Source organism: Eucalyptus grandis, chromosome 7 (genome assembly GCF_016545825.1).
Source record: "Eucalyptus grandis isolate ANBG69807.140 chromosome 7, ASM1654582v1, whole genome shotgun sequence".
Taxonomy (NCBI): Eukaryota; Viridiplantae; Streptophyta; class Magnoliopsida; order Myrtales; family Myrtaceae; genus Eucalyptus; species Eucalyptus grandis.
In genome coordinates this window covers 31225601-31233453 of record NC_052618.1, presented here as the reverse complement: position 1 = coordinate 31233453, position 7853 = coordinate 31225601, and the positions used below count along the sequence as shown (strand labels likewise).

The 7853-nt window shown below is 41.0% G+C and overlaps 1 pseudogene; it reads right to left on the bottom strand.

Annotated features, from left to right (window-relative positions):
* Positions 1-2532: 2532 nt before the first annotated feature.
* LOC120295536 lies at positions 2533-4244 on the bottom strand (annotated as a pseudogene).
* Positions 4245-7853: the final 3609 nt, after the last annotated feature.

Here is a 7853-nt window from a genome sequence, read left to right as displayed (position 1 = left end):
AGCCCTCAACAGCCGCCGGCGAGGTCACAACCCGCTCGGCCTCGCCCGGCCTTGCCGAGTCCCCGGTGCCTCCTCCGCCGTCGACCCCGGAGCTTCTCGACCTCACACGCCACCCTCACCTCCACGAGATCCCACCCGAGGCCCCGGTCCCCACCTCCCGCGACTCACGCCGCCGCTCCTCCGCTCGATCTCGCCTCCGAAACCCTAGCCCGCCGCCTCCAACACCCTCCTCTCCTTCTTCCGAGGTTGGCCTCGCCCGCGGCCCTCGCCTCCACCCTAGCAATGGCTGCCATGGCCTCGCCTGATTCGGCGAAGCCGCCGCCAGCCGGCTCGGAGAGGCCGGGCGAGGGCCGCGACCACCGACGGGCAGCGAGGGCTTCACGGCCCTCGCCCAATGTATGGTGAGCCTCACCGGAGGCTCGATGGTAACAGCAAAGAAGAAAGCAGAAAAAAATTAATAAAAATTAATAAAAAAATTTGAAAAATCATTAAAAAAATCATAAAAATTGCCACATCAACATCCGGCCACCGGCCGACGTCCACGTTAGCGCCGGCTAGCCAAAATTGGCCGGATGGACTGAATTGGTACCAATATTAAAATGTTTAGGACTGAATTGGCCAAATTGAAAAGTTTAGGACTGAATTGGTACCAATGCAATAGGTTTAGGACTTTTTGGTACTTTTCCCATGATTCGAATATGGTTGTAATTTTCATTATATCATTTGATTTACAGTGAAATTCGCTGCTACTTTCCCCATAAATAACACGTAAATCTAGTATCCAATTTAATTCTTTATTCTATGTATGTTGTTCCTTCGATTGCTTGCTTCCACAACATGTTTTAGTATTGATTTTCGATAATGCCCCTAAAATACAACTGGCCTCTAAGACCTATTGACCTTCCCATATCATTTATTTGGGGTTACTATGTTACTCTTATCTTTTACTTTTGTGAATCTCGTAACTCTTTATTTTACTTTTATGTAAAGAGAAATATATGAAACATTATAAAGAATTTAATCAGGGTCACCCATGAACGATGAATATGGTTGCCATGATTGACCGTTGATTTCGTGTACCAACAAGGCAAACTAAAATCTTACAAAACAAACAAAAAGCTTTTTGCGCTTATCCCAAAATAAAACGATTCAAGCAAAATTAGCGGACAATGAACTCCTCTAATTTGTCAATTCAAGCCCCTGTTAGCTTACAAAAATATCAACTAGGCCCTATTTTATGCTTTAAGTTAATGTAAGATCTTAGATTCTTTGTCATTGGTCACCTAATGATAAAACTTGGAGATGACAAGGCACAACATTTTATTGAGTAAAGGGGATAAAACAATCACCGGAATGATGAATATGGTTGCCATTATTGACCGTTGACTTCATGTACCAACAAGGCAAACTAAAATTTTAAAAGCAAACAAATAGATGGATAGACTAATGCATCCTATGATTGCCCTTGATGAGAAAAGTCTTTTGCGCTTATCCCCAAAAATAAAACCATTCAAGCAAAATTAGCGGACAATGAACTCCTCTAATTTGTCAATTCAAGCCCCGTTAGCTTACAAAAATCTCAACTAGGCCCTATTTTATGCTTTAAGTTAATGTAAGATCTTAGATTCTTTGTCATCGGTCACCTAATGATACAACTTGGAGATGATTAGGCACAACATTTTATTGAGTAAAGGGGATAAAACAATCACCGGAATGATGATATGGTTGCCATTTTGACCGTTGACTTCATGTACCAACAAGGCAAACTAAAATTTTAAAAGAAAACAAATAGATGGATAGACTAATGCATCATATGATTGCCCTTGATAGGCAAAGTCTTTTGCGCTTATCCCAAAAATAAAACCATTCAACCATTCAAGCAAAATTAGCAGACAATGAACTCCTATGTGGCCAATGGCCGAAGTCCGATGGCCGACGACCGGCAATGGGTGGCAGGTGGCCAACGGCCGAAGCCCAACAAGCCGACTTCGACGGCCTGGTGGCCAACAGATGGTACGACAGTCAACGAGGGACATTTGGTGGTTGGTGGTGGGCCTTCGGTGTCCGGTGGTTGGTGATGAGCAGCCAACGATTGACGAGCATCCAACATCCAACAAATGACAAGGACGAGCGGTTGGAGTCCCGTGGCTAACATCCGGCGGTTGATTGCCAAGTGGCTAATGGTCGGGGCCAAAGGCGAGCAACCGATGGCGGGCGTTCAGCATCCCACATGCAGCAGGTGGGCAAAGGCGATGACGAGAGTGAATGATGAAAAAGTTTTGATTTCTCATTTCTATTCCAGAAATAGAAAAGTTAAAAATTTTAACTTCGATTTCTATTCCAAATTTATTTTTGGAATAGAAATTTGTTCCGAAATAGAAAATGAAATTGCGTTAGCAAATGGATTTCTATTCCAAACCTATTTTGGAGAATAGAGAAATGAAGAAATAGAACGTTTCATGTGCGCCCTAAACTTCTCTAATTTGTCAATTCAAGCCCATGTTAGCTTACAAAAATCTCAACCATGCCCTATTTCATGCTTTAAGTTAATGGAAGATCGTAGATTCTTTGTCATTGGTCACCAAATGACAACTTGGATACATTTACACACAACATTTTATTGAATAAAGGGAATAAAACAATCGCCGGAATTTCTTCCACAAGCAAACCAATCGAACTAACTAAACCACTACCTGCTCCTAGCAGATGACTTCACGAAAACTAAGATAGAACCGAAATGATTGAGACTCAGCTACTCGTGGCCTTCGACATTGACGTGAACGTCGCCGTCGACCCAAGTGGCAACGTCCCAGCCTCGATTGTGAATGTGTCGTAGCGGAGGAAGAACTCCACGAGCATGACCCTGCTCAAGAGCACCACCAGATTCTTTGCAGGGCACTGCTTGTTCCTCACGGTCGGATCATCGATCTCGCGCCCGTTCGACCAGTACACGTACTTCAACAGCTTCGCCCTCTTCCCCGACGAACCTGTCGCCCACGAACTCCTCTGGCCTTTCGAATATCCTTGGATCCTTAGTTGCAAACGGCTGATATCCACATATCATCTCGCCCTTCTTGATCTCGAAGGCCGCATCGTGGTTGTGGATCACCAAATCCTCCTTGGCGTGGCCGTACTGGAATGGGACCGGAGGCTCGATTCTCAGTGCTTCCCAGGCAACCGACTTGGTCAAGCTCATCTTCTCCAATGCGGCCATTGTGACCCCGCCTTCTGATCTAACAACGGTCCGGATTTCCTCCGCGAGCCGTCGTTGCAATTCTTCTCCAGCGAGTCCAACCCACTTGATCAAAGCTGGCAAGGTGGTTTTCATGCCCCCATAGGAATTGAAGCACACGAGGAAAACAAGGTTGTGGCATGCTTCGTCTCTTTTGATTCCCAAGCTCTCGGCTTCATCCAATATCGATTTTGCGTACTCATTGAACACCTCGTAGAATTTCTTGTAATCGCATTTGAGCAACAGTGAAGGCAATGGGAATGTGTGTAGGACTATGTCTTCCAAAAAGTTAAGTATCTTTGGTAACCCTAGGGTCATCAACGGTGCAAGTTGGAAAAGCAACCACGAGTCGAAGAATTTGGTCACTTTGTCGGTCGCCAGGATTGTGCTAGATGGGTTCCGGTCACAAAATAGGTTGGCCAAGAAGCTGAAGGACATTTTGTTGCAATAGTCATTGAAGTATACTTTGCCTTTGCTAGAGAACTCATCTTCTAGTTCAATGAAGAGCTGTGATAGGGAACTCCTATAGAGTGGAATGAACTTATTGTGTCGGGTCGCAAGGGTCGATAGGAATAAGCCTTTGAAGATGGCGTGTTTGGGTTCAGAGGGGTCAAGGTAGGCGCACATACGGTATCCGCCCGTGAAGTTGATCGAAGGCATGTAGGTCGCGACAAACACATCCTTCTTTTCGACCTTAGACGTGTCAAAGAGGATCGGGAAGCTGATGGCATCGAGGAGCACGACGACCTTAGGGTTCCGGGCCATGAAAGGGCCGGGAACCATGTTGACCGGAAGACCGTCGACTGGTACTTCTGCATCCGGGTCCGGAAGAATTCGTCTGTACCCTCATGGTAGAAGTAGTCAAGCCGGTCTTTTATCGCGCCGAAGAAAGGCAAGCCATAATCTCCGGGGATTGCCTTCAAAGGAAGATTTGATGAAGAAGGTAAAGACATCGTCGGCTCAAAAATGAAGAGGGATTTGTCAAGGTGTTGGGTTTCAAAGACCAGCACGATATATCACGTTTTGCTATGCATGATCACATGAAACCGTGGGGTATAAATAGAGACTAGCCTTTGACCGTGTCCATGGAAATTGTCAACGCCATTCCTGAGCCATCGTTTAATTAAGACGCGACAAGTTTGACACGCTTGGTTATTCATTCCACACGCTCGCGATTACATTCTTGAAGTACAGCTTGATCCGAACCTTCGGTCTTATCCTATTCTCACCCACTATTCTTGATTTTGATGCGTCGAAACCAAGGAAATTGTTCATCCATGCCGCCTTGCTGAACGATTTTCTTGCAAGCACGTTTAAAAATGATGAATAAGATGCACGATCGTTTTGTTGAATTTTCTCAAAGTAGTTAGGTCAACCACGCAATTTCTTTTACCTCAAGCAGCAGGTTCGAGATTTGCTCGTCTATCCCGAATACCAACTCGTTATTTATTCGGTTTATGGTTAATAATTGCGAACGGATAGGTGGTAAGTATACCCACATGATTAATTTGTAAAAATATCATTATTTCTGGTATCTCACATATAATCCACAAGGCATATAGAGTGGATTAAATGATTATTAGGTGGGTACATCACTGATTGCATATTTTGGGACATGAACATTGGTCACACTGCTCTCTAAAAACATGATTAATTTTACCCGAAAACGTCGACATTCTTTAGCAAGTGCACCTAACAAAGGCTTCATGACCAATGAAATCCAATGACCGGCAGTAAATTTGACCGCAAGATGAGTCGAAAGAGACTACTATTGCGGGATGGGTTGAGATTGTTTTCAAAATTGCTAACAATTGATCGGTCAGATCTAGGATGACGTAGCTAGCTGGCGTGTGGGCAGCTCTCATCTCTCGATCCTCCCTTTTATTTTATTTGTTTAAATACGTCGGACGAAAATTTCAAAATGACCTCTAGGTTACACATCTTTCTCAATTAAAAAAGAAATATTGTCCATTTTTTGGCAGGTCACGTCGATGTATTTGTCCTTTTCAATTCGTTGTTGTTGACCAGTCTTTTCAGGATTAATTGAAAGGGACATATCATCATCACGGGACCTCGGCAGAGAAGACTAGGGCTACCGTAGTTTTTTACCTGTTTAAGTTTCAATTAGAACGTCGGGAGTTCACCGCGAGCAAGTGCAAAAATAGAACGAGTAGGAATAGGATAACGTCTAATACCCGATTGCAAATACATAGAAGTTTGCTTCTCGATTATAGCTGTTTTAAACACTGACGGACTAAATAAGAACAAGAGGGACCCATGGTAATTTTTAAAATGAGTTTTGGCAACGGACAATTGAGAGATTGGTAAATAGTCAAATGCTTCATCATAGCCACCATTAAGTAAATGGATGCAAAAAAATAATAATAACACCATGATATCATTCATTGTTTTTCTTTTTTTATTTATTGCTGTCAATAATGATTATCTATAAATCTAATCGCAATCTTTCAATGTCTAAATAATATAAAATAAGTAGGATCACGCCTAATACTCTATCGCGAATAGATAGAAGTTTTTCTTTTTTATTTAGAGATTGGTAAATAGTCAAATGCTTCATCGTAGCCACCATTAAGTAAATGGATGCAAAAATAATAATAACACCATGATATCATTCATTGTTTTTCTTTTTTATTTATTGCTGTCAATAATGATTATCTATAAATCTAATCGCAATCTTTCAATGTCTAAATAATATAAAATAAGTAGGATCACGCCTAATACTCTATCGCGAATAGATAGAAGTTTGCTTATTGATTATACCTACTTTAGACACGAGGGCACTAAACAAGAACAAGAGGGACGCATGGAAATTTCTAAAATGAGTTTTGGCAACAATTGATAGGTTGGTATACAGTCAAATGCTTCATCATAGCCACCCTTAAGTAAATGGATGCAAAATAATAGTAATGATGATGATGATGATGATGATGATGATGATGATGATGATGATGATGATGATGATTATAATAATCATAACAACAACATTATATCATTCATTCTCTTTTTCTTTTCTTTATTATTGCCAACAATGAATAGCAATAAATCTAATTGCAACTTTTTAAAACAACTCTACTAAATGTCTAAATAATATAAAATGAGTAAGATAATGTCTAATACTCGATCACAGATAGACAGATGTTTGCGTCTAGATTATAGCCGATTGAGACATGAGGCTACTAAATAGGATCAAGAGGGATGATGCATGGAAATTTCTAAAATAAGTTTTGGCAATGGACAATTGATAGGTTGGTAAATGGTCAAATGCTAGATCATAGCCACCCTTAAGTAATGGATGCAAAGAAAAGAAGAGCATGATAACATTAAAGTACTCATTCTCTTTTTCTTTTCTTTATTATTGCCTATGTTGGATAGCGAGAAATCTAATCGCAATCTTTTAAAAACTCTACTAAATGCCTAAACAATATAAAACGCAAGAACATTCTATTTAATAAATAAAGTATTTCTGGGAGGGAAAAATGTTGACTGACCTTTGGGGCAAATTCTTAGGTGTCAACATCCAATAGATACATATCACCTCAATTTCTGCCTTCCTTAAAACGTTGTTCAGAGGGGGCAGTTAGGAAATAGACGTGTACTCTATAGACCGACGTTGCCTTTTAGTTTTGAGCGATATATTTTAGTTTTAAGGTTGGACCTAAAATTTTTATATACCAAAAATATTGGGAGCCGGCCGGACTTGGACAGGGCTAATCGGGTCAAAGGTGGAGCTTCTCATCGAATGCCCCCGTCAAAGCCCGCTAAAGTTGTCTTCCGGCCCTTATGGCCTGGACCAGGCCTAGGCAGGCCCATGGGCCGCTATGATGAAGAAAAGCTACCCTCATCGGCCGAAGATTGGGAATCGCCTTCTAGGTCCGATGGGGAGATGTGGCCGAAAAAGGAGCACCCAACATCCAAGCTCCCAAGGCATATAAATTGGGAAAGAAATATCACAAGTGCTATAATTTTTATATGACGCTCACTTGAGGGTCATAATTTTTTATTGATCTCTTGAGAGTCATAAATTATGTATGACGCCCATTTGATGGCCATAGCTGTTTTCCCCAATTACTTGAATGCATAAAACTTCTCAATTAATCACTTAAATATTAAAAACTTCAGAAAAAAAAAAAAATTGCTAAAAGTGCTATACCATGTCAGATTTCCGACACTTAGGTGAACAACTTAAAAAAAAAAAAAAAATTATATTTAAGTGATTAATTGAAAATTATAACACTCAAATGAACTTTTTAGAAGTTATGGCATATAAGTGGTCGAAAAAAGAAAAGTTGTAACATTCAACTAAGCACCGTACAAAGGTTATAGTATTTGTGGTGTCATTATCTCTATATAAAATTAGTAAAAGATCACCTAAAAAGGATTTATTCAGAAACAAAAACTTACGTTCTAAATGGTATTTTATACATAAATTATTTTCGATCCGAAATAAGCACAGCCTAGTGTTCTCCTCTGTCCAACCGCATTCGATGTATGAACTAATGTTAACAAAAACTGAAAATGAGAACTGGACGGTCTGCATTATAAAAATAACTCGACAGGATTTTCAATGCGCACTGAACTTCCAAAAAGAGAACCCTGGTCG